This window comes from Cryptomeria japonica, chromosome 11 (assembly GCF_030272615.1).
Source record: "Cryptomeria japonica chromosome 11, Sugi_1.0, whole genome shotgun sequence".
Taxonomy (NCBI): Eukaryota; Viridiplantae; Streptophyta; class Pinopsida; order Cupressales; family Cupressaceae; genus Cryptomeria; species Cryptomeria japonica.
In genome coordinates this window covers 662,881,932-662,900,992 of record NC_081415.1, presented here as the reverse complement: position 1 = coordinate 662,900,992, position 19,061 = coordinate 662,881,932, and positions in this window count along the sequence as shown.

Below are 19,061 nucleotides of genomic sequence, written 5' to 3'. Positions count from 1 at the left end.
CAATTGCATTCGTACACGTTAGTAGACCAAACAGGTCAACGCCAATGGTCTCTCAAACATCCATCTCAGATCATTTCAGAATAAGCATCATGAAATTCAATCTCCATAGTGATAGACTTCATTAGCATAGGTTACCCCGAATGGATCCTCCAAGCCAAATGACCTCTCATCAGAATCATCAACACTATCGGTATAACAAAAACCTACTAAAATGATAGTATAAGTTATTCTGATGACATACTATCAATCCTCCTCTATCGGTATTGGTATCCCAAAATGCAATTCCATTGAAATCCCCAACACTATCATAATTGCACAAAACAGATAAATCGACAGTATAGACTTATTCTGAAAATGCACCTTGGAAAACTATATGTATAGCTATACTGATCAAGACTCATTGACCAAATCTATACTATCAGAATAGCACGAAAACTTTAAATCGACAGTAGAAACTATTTCGATCAGTTGGCCATCAATAAAGCTATCCCGATAACTCTTGTCAAGGCGAAAACTAACCATCGGTAAATTATCCCAATATGCTTTCATTGAGTCCAGAATAATTTTTCAACGAATAATTTTATTTTTTTTTAAACTAAAGGGTTTTGTCAAAATTTTGACGAATGTAGCTATCGACATATGTTATATTGATAAACAAACTTCCTCGAAGATGACCTTTTTGGTATAGTTATACCGATCATCAAAAGGATAGCTCGACGAACCACACAAATTTGGGATGAGGTTGTTGTACATGCGACATTGTTTTTATCATAATAATAATGAAGGTTTGATCCACCTCATCATAAAATGGACAATTCGGTACTTTTTTGACGATTTTAAATGGGTGTTTTGTAATGTTTTGTGGTCTTTTTCGTCAAAATATGGATGAAATTGGTCAACGTAATTATGTCACGTAAGTGACGTAACTTGGGTCAATTTTGTGATGAAAACCATAAAACATTTTCTGTGATGTTGACCGATGATTCCGAATCATGGTTTCGACATATAATAATTGGTTGTTACAGCAACAAAATTCCAGCGATGAAATTTAAGCCAAGGTTTCATCAAGTTGTCAATAATATTTTGTCGATATGTCACCAAACATTCGTCAAAATTTGTAGTCAAATACATTAGTGTGAGCCTTGAACAATAGTTGATAACTCCTCTAATGAGTACATGTGTAAGGTTCATTTCTTTGGTTAGAATTCAAACATATATGTGTTTCATTTTCTATGCATAAATTCCATATTAGTTTCATTACATTAGATTAAAGGACATATCAATTTGCATTCATATATAGCATCAAATCATATTATATCATCATAGTATTTAATTAAACATGTGTATAACATATGTGTAATGAAATCATGATAGCATATAATCTAACCATACATTGTAAAGGAATACATTACATACATGAAATCAAATGCATACATCCAAAGAGAAAAAGTAATAGCCAAATTATAAACTCGTGTGTGTGTGTGAATGTACATGTGTCACATCACTACAAAAACTTGAGATATCAATATATGTGTTCATGACTACATGTATAAAAAATAATGCTATACATCATTAGATATGAAATTCTACAACTTTGTCAAAAATATATCTAAATGAAAATGGTTGTGCATGGGATCATAGCCTACTTCGAGCATGAGTCCCCAAGGTTGTGGGTGTTAGAGGATCTCTGTTTGGACATGGAGGTTGTCTGACTGATGTAGACTAAGAGTGGGTACTTGAGGCCCTTTAGGTATGTATTCCTCTCATCTCTCCCCTCATCTTTTCTTCTTGAACTCACCTCGAAGGGTGTCCTCCCATTTCCTAGTTGCTATTAGGTCCTCCAAGAACTAGTGTACTCTAAGATGGTCAATCTCACCAGTCGAGCTACTCTTTGTAACATCAATCTACCTTTGGAGATCATCAAAATGGATCTTCAAGGCATCATGTGCCCTCAAAATACTCTCTACCTACATTAATACCTAGTCTCTCTCTGAGAGGATAGTCTAAAGCTCTATGACAGCCTTATACCTCTAGCTCATCATAGTGCCCAGTTGAGATTCCCTCTGTACCACATCTACTTAAGCCTCCTCGTAAGTTATTGAAATTATGCTACAAGCTTGAATGTTTGGAGATGTATCCCTACTAATTAATGAGACTGGTAGGTTTCAAGGACTAGTCCTTGAGTTTTGATATCAGGGATGATCTTCTCTAGTGTCTGGTGGATGAAACCAAGACACTCTACTACATGCACTACATACATAGAAATAGATCAATGTAATCTTCTGTATCATCATCATAATCATGTAAATCATATATATCAAAGAAATTTATTTATATCATACTAAAATCAAAAGTATACATCAATTGCCCATCTGCCAATCTAGGTCAGCTAGTGTGACTCTATTGTTAGATGCCCTCATTTTCTCCTACGGTGTCATTAGAGAAACTCTACTCAGAGTTTCTTGTGCTGGTAAAATCACTGAGAATCAAAAGACATACTCTTGATGGTGAAACCATTATGATGATTGTCACTTCCATTGGGGATAGTACTCTCCTCCTCTTGTGAGGTCATCTCTTTGCCTTGGCCTCCTCCTCACCTCCATTGTGTTCCTATTGTCGACCTTATTGGTCTCCCTCTTCATTTGATGCATGTACACTAGGGTCACCTTTCGGTTATGTGGCTAGAAAGATGGGTGTTAAGCTAGTAGCTAACCACTAGTATACATCTATGACACCAACAACATCAACATCTAGTGGGGGCATTGTCATTACTGTCATTGGTGTTTTGCTCCACATCATCTTGAGTGGGACACAATCTATCCTCTGGCCTTTTTGCACTCCTAGTTGAGAAAATGTGTGTTGGAGGACCATGGGTTAGACCCGTACCTATCCAAAATGATGCACACAATGTCACTAGTAGTATGGAAGCTCTATATAAGCATGACAACTGACAAGGAAGGGATCACATTGAATGCAAGGGAGCTTCCTATAGTTTGTGCTCCATGTGGGTATACCTCAATATGACCACAAAACTAGATCGTTGATGCTCAGGCAATCTACGATGAGTCTCCAAAAAGTAAATATTTGATCCTCCAGTCCTAACATGCTATAGAATAGGCATACACCCAAGGCTCATCTCTATCTATATCCACTAGAACTCTTGTCGGTCTGGTGCATGTGATGTGCTCCAAAATCTAAACCTATAGCAGGGAACAAGCTATGATACTATGAAACTCATAATGGACATATTTCCCTAGATCATGGTAGAGATGTATAAGCATGCTCCTACCCCAATTTAATACAACCCCTCTATCCCCCTTCATCCTTCTAATTTATCAAACAAAGGTTGTGTGCAAGTGGGAGCCTCACCTATTCACTGCTACTTTGAGGGTGACTATAACAATCATAATTTGTCTCATTAAGGGTGTGGATACTCTCTCGTACTTTGACCACTATATTTCTGTATGGCCTATCATGACTATGGGCATCATCTTGTCAATGCTATATATATATATATATATATATATATATATATATACCTATCTCAAATATCCTATGGTGATAGGACCTCATCAATTGATACTCTCTATACTTGGATGGGGAGGCACACAATGTTGTCGACATCGATGAGGGTAATCATCATCTCTCCTATCGAGAGATAGTATGACACCATGTTTGTGTCACATCTCTCAATAAGTGCCATCAACATGGGGTAGTGGAAATACATCTCTGATAGTTATACACGCACCAAAGGCTTGCTAAAACTAAGAATGCCTTCTCTTCTTGTGTAAGATATCCTATGTAATCACACAAGAGTGATAGGAGATGCTTGTTGGTGTGCTCTCATGCCCCTAGTAAAGTCTTTATAAATATCACTTCACTACTCAAAATATTATTTTCTACTCTATCTTCTATTTACTCTATCTTTTATTTTTTTGTATGTCCTTAAGGATACATGCACATACTTGGGATAGTGTTATTGACTCTTTCTAGATGCCAACATGTGTCTTGGACATTGACGCGTGTCCTAGGTCTTGGGATGCTAGAGCACCTAATGGATGCTAGCTTGAGTTCTTACCCTAGATGAATATGCAGACCAATGATGAACACATGCATTCTGGATGCTTGTGCAACTCTATGTTTTCTTAGTCAAATTAAATCTGTGAAATGAAATCAAATGAAAAAACAATCTAGCCTATCTCATTAAGATCCTCTTCCTCCTCCACAACAATGCAAAGCTCCTCAATCTTGGTAAACTATATGTCCCATCTGTGAGGCATTTTCACTATGGCTATTTACAAACATAGTGAATAGTGAAAATGAGCCTTCTAGGGCCCACCTTTTTAGTATATAGCCAAAATTTGCCCAAATTTTCTAATTTTTTTATGGTGGTTCTAGATCATCCTCTTTCCTATTTTTCCTCACCTAGCTAGGGGTAAAACCATGAGGGGGCATATACACACTATAATAATTTGTCAAATATAGCCAAGAGCTAGAGCATAATGAATAGCACAAAGAGAGACAATATATTTGATAAGAATAAACTATATTCTAATCAAGATGCAAAACACAATCAACTAGATCATTAAAATTACATATAATTTAGATGAGCTTTCTTATGAAGGCAAGGACATATGGATATGTTGGCACACAATCATGACATGTGGATCAATGAGAAACAAGGGTAGGTAGGAGAAATAATAAAATATTCCACAAGAGGTGGATCACCCACCGAAGGTGGAATGTAACAACAAGATAAGACCACAAAAGGTGGAATTTCTCCTACATGCACCATCCCTAAGTGCACACTTCCCTAAGTGTCTCATATCCAAACTACTATGTGTAGCATCCTAAAATTACACCCTTCACAATTTTTGATCACATTTGGGTCTTTGCCTTAGTGTTTGTTCCCCTCAGCCTGATCAGAGACCTGATTATGTTCACACGTGTCAAAAACACCATTCAGCTCAAAGGTGCACCACATTTCCACCTTGATGCTACTCCAAAGTAGGGAAGGCCATCCTGCCAACCACTTTGGGTGCAGCCCCCATTCGAAAGCCACTCTCTCAAAGGGAACTAAACAAACATGGTCACTCCATGAGGACCCTGATAAGTCGATGTATTGACATGTTTTTTATCAGGACTCTTAGGTTTTTGGTATCTTTTATGTTACATTGTGATAGTAAAATATTGTGAATTGACTGTATGTAATCCATGTTTTAAAACTAAACTTAAGAAATCATGTTTGAGCCTTGTCTGTTAATTCCTGCAGCCATGCCAATTTATTCCTGTAGCCAAATGGTTTGTCCCTGTGATATGCGGATTATTTAGGATGATTTCATATGTGAATTAATGAATGTATTAGTTAAGTAAGATACATATGCATGTCCTTGTATATTGTTTCTATTTTAGAGCAGATAATAATTGATGCTGCGGTGGAGAATTCTCTTTCACACCTAAGGATTGGAGAATCACGTCAGATAGCTGGAGGTCAAATTGAAGGAGATTCAAGTGAGCATGATCTATGGCATAATCAGAGTAGTTGTACTTCACCATGGGATTTTAACTTCAGTGCATGTTTAATCTACAAAATATCTCTTTGGCGTGCAAAGACTGTGGTTCAGTTTCAGATCCACAATTCCTGCAGCCAAGCTCTTTGTTATCCCCTTCATCTGACAGTGATCTGCCTTTTCTTCTGGGCGTAATTGGAGTTATCCATTGTAGTTTGTCTTTTCTTTACAGTAAGCTCTTCCTTTTTTTCTGAGAGTTAGACAGAATGGAAAGGGATTGAGCAAAGTTTTTGTCAAGTATTCTAAATTTTCTTTTTTTGAATATGTAATCGTCTTTCAGGAGGAAATGAATAAAAAATATCTTATTCTGACCTATTAAGAGTTCTTTGTTGAGAGTTTGATATCACTCATCCAAGGGGTCCCACTTGGTGAGTGATCCCATGTTTATGATTATTGAAGTTAGTTTTTACTTAGTTGCAGTAGAAGTTCATGACTGGGTTGTTCCTGCAGCCACTGGAAATAGATCCTTTGACTGTTCCTGCAGCCAAGGCAAAACGGTGTGATTTCTGTTATTTCCATTAGTTCATTTCAGCAGAGTTTTGAAAAGCTTTCATTTAGTCTTTATGATTTCCATTCCTACCTTTCTTATAGTAATTAAGAATAATCATTTAAGGAGCTTAGTGCATATATATTGCAAACCCATTTCATGTTTTACGTTCCTGGATTGACAACTAAATGAACACCAGCCATGAGAATAGTAAACTCTACCATATGAATGTCCAAACTTCGGATTGAGATTTCAATTAGAGGTATTATTGTCATTATAGTTGGGGTAGAAAGACCCTATGGCAAAGCAGACAACCATAACACCACTATCCAAATACAAGTGGTAAAAACAAGGACATATCGACTCTTGGTTAACTATAAGGCAAAGACACTACATGGTTAAGACAACGAAGTCATCATATATCACTTTAGTCAAAGGCACCAAATACGCCACCACAAGATGACTAAACCACATACAAGAAATAACACAAAATAACTCTTGCAAGGAAAGATAATTCATTAAGTCCACACTCAGACAATCTTTGAGAAAATCAGCATCATAAGCACTTGCAACATCTTGATTGAAAATTAAATAAAACACTCTTTACGACATTCACATCTACTCAATTTCCAAATCAATGTTCCATCAAGGATAAAATTTACATCCAATATTCAGCCGAATAAAACATGAATTCCTAACAGGCATTTTAATCCATTTCGAGAATATATCCAAATTAACCAATTTGAATTACATAATAAAAATCACATGAAAATCACTATTTAATAACATAAAAACCACTTTAAAATATATTTCATTTTATAAAATTTAAGTTCATAGCATAAACCGGTTTGTACCATTAAAGGTACAAGGTCAAGCAGTGGCCAAGGCCAACCCGCAGTAGTGCTACTATTGAGGCAACAGACACTACCTACCGGTAGTACCACTACCATTGGTAATGGGCCTACCAACTAGTAGTGCCGCTACCAACCAATAGTAGTCACTACCGACCGGTAGCACTGCTGCCAACCAGTAGTGGTACTGTCAATCGGTAGAACTGCTACCATCAGTGGTAGTTGCTATTGATCGGTAGCACTACTACCAATCGGTAGCGGTGCCGCCGACCGGTAGTACTACTTCCTATGGGTAGCAAACACTACCGAGCCGCATGGTGGAACTACCCCACCATGGGGTAAGGTAAGGTCTACGAAACATTTGAAAATATGCTTCCAAAGCATTAAAATCCATTTAACATGAACACAATTCATTCCAAATTTCAAATGGATATTTACCAATAAGGCGAATGGTGAAATAAAATCCCGCAAGAACCCCAAATTTTGGGCAATAAGATAATGGGAAGCACACAAAAAACTAAATCCAATTCATTTTATTCCAAATAGAAGAGGCAATCCAAGAAGTTGATTTTCAAGAATACAAAACCTATAGAAAATAGAGAAATGAACCATTTCTTTCCTATAAGCAAACATATGATATAAGCTTCAAAAAATCAACAATAACATGCATTCCTTCTTCCATTCCAATCATTCCACAAGAATTTACAAGGAGATTTGCATATTTTCAACACATGAGAAGCAACTAAAGAATTCAAAATAAACTTAAAACAAGAAGAGATCATCCAACCTTGAAGAAAACTAGCAAGCAAAATGACGGAGAATCCCAATCTTTGCAAACCAAATCGAATTCCAGCCCCCCTGCAGAATGGTTTTACCAATTTTCTCTTCCCAATTTTCTGCCCCCCCATTCTCGTGAATATCTAGAATTATATGGAAAAATAATTTCAACCTAACTTTCTAGGTTAAAAGTTTTGCATCCCATTAGATTAAAATATTTTAAAACTAAAAAAGCAATCAGATTTACTCCTTTTTCTAAAAAACAATTATTTTCCAACAATTAAAATGCAAAAGTCAATTGGAAAGGTAAAAGGAAAAGCTTTTATTTTATTTCTTATTTTCCATAATACTTCCTTTCAACATAAGCATTTAAAACTTAAATGGCTAGGCAATTATTTATTTCCTTCCACAATATATAATAATGCAACTATTCAAAATACGATAAGTCAATTAACAATTTAATCTAGTAAATCATTAATTTAATTAAATCAATAACCTCAAGAGCATAATAATCAACTAATTACGCCAACATAAGATAGCATTATTCATTCAATTAAACAACCATTTAAATTAAACAGAAACATGCAATGAGGAACGATCAAATGACGACTCACAAATGACCAAACCAAGCACTATGACTCACATATTAGCCAGATAGGAAAGACAACCGACTGACAACACTCACACAAGTGTAACTGTGGGTCAAGATAAGGTCCAACAACTATCTCCTCCACTCCCATTGAACATATAAGGCATTCTCAAACCTATGAAACCAGGTGGAGTCGATACCCTGTACCTACGCGGTACTAGTAGCTACAATGTCCTACACCAAAGAACCACACGTGCATATAGACAAATATATATATATATAGACATGACACACACACCGATGAAGGAGAATCGTGACATTCCCTGTCTCACCAGAGTGAGTGAAGGAAAATCACCTCTTTGCATCCCATACACATGCAAACATGCAACACATAAATACCACATCACACATATAAGGTAAGAGTGTCAGTCCATGATAATGATCCATAAAATAACATTAATCATAAGCATTGAGATACTACATAAAATCATACACCACAAATCCAGATAAAGAATGAAATAACATCACATAAAATCTGAATCAATATATAATAATGTTTCACTGAAGTCAATCAAAAACATACAAAAAGAGTCTGATCAAGGAGGGGTACTACAAAGGAAGGAACAAAAGACAAGCAAGTCATTGAGCAGGCCATTCCGGTTCTGCAACAACTAGTTCTAGGATACACTAGTCTGGTAGATAGCCCCTTTGGTAAGCTTAAGAGTTTGATTGAACACATTGCAAAAGAGTTTCAAACTCTTCAACAAATATCAAATCGGTAGTTAATAGAGAGGTACAATGCAGCTAGGAAGGTCACTTGTGACAATATGATCATATCAGACAAGGTGAAGATGATAGAGAAACTAACAAAGATTGATGAGGCTCTTAATCAATGCAGTTGTATATATAGGTCTTGTACTAACATCAACAAACTTACAATTGACCTAGAGGTAAAAATAAAAGTGGCAAAGGCTCGGTTGGAACATCTGGCTAACAATTTTGATGGTACTTAGTCATTGACCAACGCTATTTATTTTCAAATTTTGGTTACAGAATCTGAGATATTGGGCTTGGAAAAAGATATGGATAGGTTAATCCAGTGAGCTAGGGTATTGAGAGGATTGGTAAGTCCCCGGTTGAATTCTTTGTTACTTCATAAGCGGGAAAGTATAGAATTGATGGATAAACCCACACCGGTAGACCCAACTAAAGAAGAACTTCATGCATACATTATTAATGGGTTTGTATCTATTTTAGGAACATTGAAAACTGGTTGGGATACTTAGAATTTTTGAAGGGTGCTTACCCAAATATATTCAAGTACATCTAGATCCGGTAAACAAATTTTGATTTCATTCTTTCATTCATTTGCCCCAACCTTTGTCATTGATGTCAAAGGGGGAGTGGTTGTTGTGAAAAATGTTAAGGGACATAAGAAGTAATGTATAGCTCAGGGGGAGCAGGGTCAGTTTTGGGAGGAACCGGGACAACACTTCAGCGATCCATTTTTTTCACATGAGTGTTGCCATCAATGCCAAAGGGGGAGATTGTTGGTAATTGACACTCATCCGATTTAGACGTGTTATCATTGAAAGCAACACACATCATTTTAGGTTGGACACTTAACCTATACTCTCTGGTATTCATGATTCAACAACCGACATTCAAGTCATCCGACAGACAAGGGAAATCAACAAACTAGGAATCCGTATATGAGGCCGACATAGGAGATTGATCTGATAGGTTTGCATGGCAGCAATCAACATCATTGGTCAGGAAGTTTAATGTATTTATTTTTTTCTAGGTCGACATGTAAATAAATTGTAATATTATTGTAAGCCAACATAAGGCATTCATGTTTATGTTTGGGAAGGGTATTTTAGTCAGTCTGGTTAGGTTATTTTGGATATACATATAGAGAGAAGGAAGATATAGTGGTGTGATATTGTGCGAGCAATGTTAATCAACTAAATGCAAATATAATATTATGTAGTCGGTCTTGGTTATTGGTTTAGAGGTTTGGGATGCGAAGTAAGCTACCAGTAAAGGACACAATGAAAACCAATACAGACAATGCTTGAACCAGAACTCATCCAACATAGTAGATGCATTCTCTGAGTTCAAAATTTTGTTTGTAAACTAGTATTTGGTGTTTGTAGTTAGTGAGGCTCTTTTTGTGTTGAGTAGTGTGCTCTAGGTTGTTGGCCTACCTGCATGTGTAGGCCCCTATTGTAATATATATTCATTTGGCCAGTGGATATATATTGTGGGTCACCAATCCCACCATGGTTTTTCCTCTTTGAGGTTTTCCACATATAAATCTCTGTGTTATGGTGTATGTTCTTGTGGTTGCATCATTTCTACTTACTGTTATATTTTTTTATGGTTACCAATTACTAAATTACTTTGTTTATAAGGTTAATATTGATCTCACTGATAAAACATTGATTCACACCCCCCCCCTCTCAGTGTTCTTAGATTCAAATAATTTGCTCTCAAATTTTATGTGTGCACAAGAGTTCAACAAAGAATGGATTATGGTTGATAGCTTGATCGCAAGAAAGCTTGATTGCACATGTGTGTTTAGATGCATTGATTAGGGTTGAAAAGGAAGAGGGCATCCTCTTATATAGAGAACACTCTAAAAAATGGAGGGATAAGATTAAGAGGTTTAAAGATAAATGGTCGGCTAGGATTAAAGGGTAGGTAGAAGAAATAATTAAATGATAGAGGGGGTAGGTAAGAGAAGAACCAAGAGATGAACAACATGTGTCATGAGTAGAAAAGGCTAATGAATTAATTAAATAAATAAAGATTTATTTAATTAATAGAGGAAGTGGGATTAATCAAATAAATAAAATATTTATTTAATTTAGGAAAAAGGACAATTTAAATAAATAAAAGTATTTATTTAAATGAGGAAAGGCATAGAAGATGATTAATGAATTAATTAAATAAATAAGAATTTATTTAATTAATAGAAGACTTAGGATAAAATAATTAAATAAAGAAATATTTATTTAATTAGACAAGACAATTTTAGGTGTCTACAAGTAGTATTGAAACAAAAACAAATGTATGTATAATAGTTGTCATGGGTAACTAGTAAGTTGACTTAGTAGTGGTTGTGAGTAAATAATGTAATGACTCAACAACCTAGACTCTAATTATTAACTATGCTAATAGATTTCATGAACTAAACAAATCACAAAAATGAATTTATAAAATTAATAAAAATCTAACTAATACTTTAGCAAATAAAACTAAGAAAGAGAGTTACACTACGTGAAGTGGCACTTTATTGAGGAGATGTAACTTCAAATTACGAACAATTATTTAACTCAACACATTGCTAATCGTCCATTTTATTTGTATTAATCATTTCATATAAATAATAACAATGCTATTCTTAAATGCTTAAAAATCTAGGTGAAATCTAACTTCGATTACACGTGTCGAAGAAGAATCCACAACTCAAGCAAAGCTGAACTTTTATAGGCAATTTGTGGGAGTGGAACAATTACTTCTCTAAACCTACTAAAAACATGTGTTGATCCTCCCTAGTAGTGTGGATGACTTATTCCAATGAGAAACTAAAATAACAACTAACATAAATATGTGTCTCAATCCAAATTCAACTCTCTATTCAAAATGGTAACAACAATACAAGAACATGCAAGAATTCATGCATGTGAAATTATGAAACATAACTCCATGATTCCAAAAACTCTTATAATTCATCAAATATTTATTATACAAGACAAAGTCAGCACAAATTCATTATATTCATGTTCTAGTTGATAACCCTCTGACTTCTTCTATGCAAGAAACAGGGCACAATCTACTTTGGCTATGATCTAACTACAGATCCTAGAGCTACATGTTAGCTTCTTAAGATAAGCATTTATCCACATCAACATCATTTACATATATTGATAATATATCAACCATAGAGTATCATGATATTGTGGGTAGGTTCCCACTATAGTTTTTCCCTTGACCGGGTTTTCCACATAAAAAATCTTGGTGTTATGTGTGTTCTTGATGTGTTGTTGATCTATGGTTTCATACTTAATAATCAGTTGTTTGCCTAGAATCAAATCTATTTCATCAATTGGTATCGGAGCAGGTTCCTCTGGAGAATCTTAACTACTTGAGGTTATTCAGGATGGCATCTTACAAGAAGGTCAAAATGAGATTTTATGGTACTAGTTATTCTCTTTGGAAGAGTCACACGGAATGTCATTTGAGATGCATTGGTGAAGCTTACTAGACTATTACAAAGAATAAGTATACTACTTTTGAAAATGGACCTTCAACTCTAGAAGAGATAAAGGAAGCTGAATGCAATATTAGGGCTAAGGAAGCATTGTTGAATGCCTTGACAAATTCTGAATGACGAATGTTATGGAATTGTAGACTGCTCGTGAGATCTGGAAGAAGTTGGAAACCCTGTATGAAGGTGACAGTTATGTGAAGATTGCTAAGTTGCAGAGCCTAAAAGGAAAGTATGAGAAGTTAAGGATTGGCAAAGATAACAACATTACCTCTTTTATACAAAAGGTGAATGAATATTGGTGTGCAATATCATATGTGTCGGTGAAAATTTAGAAGAATCGGAGATTGTAGCTAAAGTGCTCGAATCCTTACCTGCATCCTACAAACACAAAGTTGTTACTATTGAGGAGATCTAGACCATGATTGATGTGACCAGAGACATGTTGATTGGTAAGTTATCAGCCTTTAAATTAAGTAAGTTTGGTGATTCCCTTCCTAAGGTAGAATTTGCATTCAAAGCCACTTTTTTCTGAAAAGGATAGGAAAAGATATGATCCAAGAGAAATTTCTTCAAGGAGGATGTCAAGTGTTGAGAAAGAGATGAATGAAATGGAAGAAGAAGAGTGAGAGCTAAAGGATCTTGAAGCATTGATTACTAGGAGATTACTTAAAACAAGCCAATAAGTATGAAGGAAAGTTGTCTCTTAAATGTTTTTCATGCAATAAGATAGGTCATTTGGCCTCAAGATGTCCGGAAAGAGTTCCTAAGAAAACTTACAAGACTAAATTTTAGAAGAGATGTTATTATACTGATGATGAAGGTGTTTTAGATGATGAATCAGATAAAGGAAATATAAGTGATAATGAATGGGTGTTTATTGCTATCAAGGAAGATGATCCAATGCCTACTGATTATGCTAGCTACATGAATGTGGAAAGAGATTTGGCTGCATGGGTTGAAGAGAAAGATGAATTGGTGATAAACAATAGATTCTCTCATCATATGATAGGTGATAAGAGTAATTTTGTGAGTTTGGAGAAGTATGAAGGTGGACTTGTAAAATTTGGAGATGATAAAGCTGGTATAATCCATGGTAGAGGTTCTATTTCTATTGATGGTAAGCATAATACTGATGATGTCTTGTATGTAGAAGGCCTAAAGCATAATATTTTGAGTGTTGGATAAATGGTTGACTAGGGATGTGATCTTCAATTCCAAAATGGTGAATGTAGAATATTATGTAGCTCCGAAATGGAGATTGCATTAGGTAGAAAGACTAAAGGTAATATCTTTCACTTGAATAGATCTGGTAAAGATGTTTGATTTCTCAAATTGATGAAAGTTGGTTGTGGTATAGAAGGATGTGTCATGTGAATTTTGATAATATTATTAAGATAAGTTCTACTCAAGTTGTGAGAGATCTTCCTAATTTGATGAAACCTGCTAACCCTATGTGCAAAGAACGTCAATTTGGGAAACAAACCAAAATATATTTCAAGAGTAAGAAGCAGTTCTCAAATGGGTTATTGGATCTTGTGCATACTAGTTTGTGTGGACTTCTAGAGTTAGAAGCTTGCAAGGAGACAAATATTTCATGTTGTTGATTAATTATTATTCAAGGATGATGTGGGTTACCTTCTTGAGGGAGAAGTTTGAAGCGTTAGAGAAGTTCAAGACTTTCAAAGCTATGGTTGAGACTAAGATAGGTTTGAAGTTGGAGTGTTTGAGATCTGATAGAGGTGGAGAGTTCATTTATTGCATACTATGAAGAGAATGTGATAAGAAGACAATTGTTTGCTCCGAGAACCCCCCCAAAAATGGAGTAGTGGAAAGGAAGAACAAAACCATTCAAGAAGTTGCAAGGACAATGATATTACAAGGAAATGTTTTGCATGTTTATTGGAGAGAAGATGTAAATATTGCTATCTAAACTTTTAACTGGGTGCATATCAAAGGTGATACCAGTAAGACTCCTTATGAATTATGGTTTGGTCATGCTCCTAATGTTAAATATTTCAATTTTTTTGGAAGTAAATGATATATCAAAAGAGATGAAGATTCAGGAAATTTTGATGCTAGATGTGATGATGGAATATTTATTGGTTATTCTACTAAAATCGAGGCCTACTGGTGTTATAATAAGAGATTGAAAAAGATAGTTGAGAGTGCAAATGCCAGAGTTGACAAAAGAAATTAGAGATAAATTAGATCTCATGGATATGATTCAAATGATCAGAATGATAGTGCAAATAAAAGAAAGCAATTGTAGGCCTAGAATCAAGTTCAGATCATTTTGATGAATCCAATTAATCAAGGTAAAGGAACTAGTGCAAGTGCAGAAGAAAGAACACAAGAGTCTAAAAATCAATAAAATCCTAAGACTCCCAGGTAGTAAGGTTGGATCATTCAGAAAATCAGATTATAGGAGATAGAAATAAAGGTGTTCAAACTAGAAAAATTGTAGAAGATCATGTTGAATATTGTTTGATTTCTAAGATTGAACATAAGGATGTGAATGAAGAATGTAAAGATGAACATTGGGTAAAAGCAATGGAAGAAGAATTGAATTAGATTGAAAAGAACAGTACATGGATTCTTGTTCCTAGACCTAATGACAAAAATGTAATAGGAACTAAATAGGTCTTCTGAAACAAATTGAATGAGCAAGGTGAAGTTGTTAGGAACAAAGCTAGACTTGTTTGTAAAGGATATTCTCAAATAGAATGAATTGATTTTGAGGTGACTTTTTCTCCAGTAGCAAGGATTGAAGTTGTTAGATTATTTCTTGCTTACGTTGCTGACAAAGATTTCAAAGTTTATTAGATGGATGTCTAGTCAACATTCCTTAATGGCAAACTGGAAGAAGAGTTGTACATAGAGAAATCAAATGGATTCCAATTGACAAATCAAAGGGATATGGTGTTGCGGTTGAAGAAATCATTGTATGGATTTAAGTAAGTGTTAAGAACATGGTATGCCAGATTAGATAAGTATCTACTGAATCTTGGATTTAACAAATGTACTACCGATAGTAATCTGTATTTCAAGATTGATCATGATAACATTCTAATTGTTGAAGTTTTGTTGATGACATTATTTTTGGAGAAAATGATAGTTTGTACAAAGAGTTTGCTAATGAAATGCAGAATGAATTTGAGATGTCTATGATTGGATAGATGAAATTATTTCTGGGACTGCAAATTACTCTCTCAGAAAAGGGGATTTTTATATCACAGTCCAAGTATGTGAAAGAATTGTTGAAGAAGTTTGGTTTAGAGGATACAAAGCCAATTGGGACTCCTATGGTGACTGGATGTAAGTTGACTAAGGATGATAATTCCCCTAAAGAAAATCAGACCAGATACAAATCTATGGTTGGTGGATTTCTATGTTCTACTCAGACTTGACCGAATATCATGAATGTTGTTTGTCTTGTTGCTAGATTTCAAGCTGATCCTAAGGAATCTCATATTGTAGCCGTTAAAAGAATTCTCAAATATTTGAAAGGAACTATTGATTTTGGTTTATGGTATCCTAAAGATGATTTTATTTTGAGTGCCTTTATTGATGTTGATTAGGCAAGAGATATTGATAAATGGATAGTACTAGTGGTGGTGCATTTTTCTTGGGAAAAAGGTTGGTTTCTTGGTTGACCAAAAAACAAAATTCAATTTCTCTATCTACTACAGAGGCAGAATATATTGTTGTTGCTAACAATTGTACTCAGATGATATGGATGAAGCAAATATTGAAAGATATCAAATTTGTGTATGATGATCCTATTTTTATTTAATGTGACAATTCAAGTGCAATTAACATTTCTAAGAATCTGGTGTTGCATTCAAAGACTAAGCATATATTTATCAAGTTTCACTTTTTGAGAGACAAATTAAATGAGAGGCAATTCAGATTGGAGTATGTAACTACAAAGTAAATTATTGTAGATATCTTTATGAAGCCTTTGCCTAAAGATACTTTTGGGTATCTTAGAGGGAAGTTAGGGGTGATTGCCCCTCTTGATCATAACTAAGGTACATTGGTATGCATCAATCTGGTGCATTTCAGAGTCATATCTTGGGATCTGAATTGATGAGTGGAGGTTCCTACTCAAGGGGAGTAGTCAGTGAATTAGGTTTTGTTGTGAAAATATGTGTCTTTGTCATTGGTGTTAAAGGGGGAGAGATTCATGTGAAAATTGTGCAATAATATAAGGGTGAAAGAGTTATTTGAGAGAGTTGTTGATTTCCTTTTCATTGATTGTTTTTCACATCATATGTTGCCATCAATCCCAAAGGGGAAGACTGTTGGATGTTTGGAGATATTTTTGTAAGTTTGTTGCAAATATGTGCTTTAGAGATATCTGAGAGATGTGTTGTCATTGATGTCAACATATTTCTTTGTGTGTGACAGTGTTGTAGTGGAGGTCAGTAAGTGAATTTGTTCAACATGTTGATGATCAGAGTTTGCAGATTAAAGGGTTTGTAGAGGATTGTGTATATTTGATTCAATGTAATTGTTGTGGTTATATGTGTCGTGGCTTGTTCTTGTGTTGCTCAATGGTGGCAAAGTGTCAGTATTTTTATCTGCATTGCAATATCTTGATCTATAGATTTGGAGATGTATTAGGATGTATGTCTTCAATTCAAGTGGTTCATGGTTTGGAGCTCCACAAGTGATTTTTCTAGGTTAATAGTCATTGCAGATAGTGTTCTTGAAGTTTGATATAATGATGATGTCATTCTTGTAATTTGAGTTGTTGCGGTGGTAATTCATGATGCTTGTGGATGTTCTTGGATCATGTTGTATGTAGCCATGATCTGGTGGTTCCTCAAAGAGAACTAACTAGGTCATGCAACAAGAATCATATAATGGAAGCAACAGTGAAACATTGAAAGATTACATAATCATATCACATTATCATCTTATAACCTTTGGTAACCAACTGATTATCATCATACATTCATCATAGAACATCTGGTAATCAATTGCTTACATGCAGGCTAACATGCCAGATTACAATCCATCCAAAACTCTCAAAGTCATACAGATCTCTAATCATGAATATAGAATCTCACACTCATCAACTTCCCCACAAATGATCATATATACCCTTTGAAACAAATCTGGGTCGGCCACAAAAGATTAAATTTACCAAGATAGGAAAATGAAACGTGTAAATAGGTTGGCCCCAAGAAGGAAAGGAAATTCTCTGAGAAAGAACCACCAAGAAGTGTGGATCAACAAGAAGATCACCCAAGAACTTAGGAACATCTAGCAAGACCCAAAATAGATCCACATGCCAATAAACCGCTCTGAAAAAGAAGAAAACTCCAAACGATAAGCCCAAAACTGCTCCAAAACCTAGAAACAGCCAAACCAGAAGCCATATCTTGCTGGAAAAGAATCCAAATAAACTGAGAATTTAGAATTAAGCACAAGAACCATCCTGGAAACCAAAAATATGATCTGCAACAAAAAACAAGCAACTACCGGAACATACCGACAGGAACACACAAAACTGAACACTGAACTGAACAAGAACTAAACATAAGGAAATATTTTTGGTTGATGCAAGATTGCTCATAGATCAAGGATGCTCCTACATCATACACCCTAGGTAGAAAGAGAATTTCCATGAGAGGCAACTCATGAACATCAAAAAGGATTCGGGTTATAGATCCTTGATGAATACTAAGAGGGGGGGTGAATTAGTATACCAAAAAATATTGTAATCAATCTTTTAAACAGTTTAGCAGATAACTAGTGAAACAGATTCACTAATAAATCAATTAAGATAAGTTCAAACCAAATAGCAAACAAAGCATTCACCCACAAAAGCACAATCACCATAACACAAGATATTTGACATGGAAACCCAAATGGGAAAAACCATAGTGAGTAGAAACTCACAAGTAACCAGACAAGTTAAGGTCAAACCCGTTAAGGTCAAACCGGTTAAGGTCATACAATTTTCTTCACCAGAACAGATCCTGTTAGGAATCTAGATCTCTATTAGGAGATAAGTCCTATTAAAGACTACCTTGTTAAGGGATTTCAGATCCACAGTTGTGAACCACCTTTTTAGAGGATTTAAAAAGGCTTTGCTAGGTCTACCCGGTTAAGGGTTTCAGACTTGTCGAAGATGTGAGTAATCAACAAGTGAATGATCTAGATAATAGCACAGTATGCTTAATTAGATCCTTGACAACTCATTGTTAATGCATTTCAGCATTACTTCAGTCTTTAATATCTCCACACTCTATCTCTTCACACAGACCTAATCTTCTCTTCAATGATCACACATCACCTTTTCTATTCTATATCTCACACATGCAAACCCTAGACATGATGCCCTTATAAAAGAATCTGATTTCATGTCGGTCCAATAGAATTAGACTACAAGTTCCTAGGTATAGTGCATCTAGACACATTTGGTAACACAACACAAACACACTGCCAAAGTGTTGGTGGATGATAACTCGTCACACATTACAGTAATACCAATTGG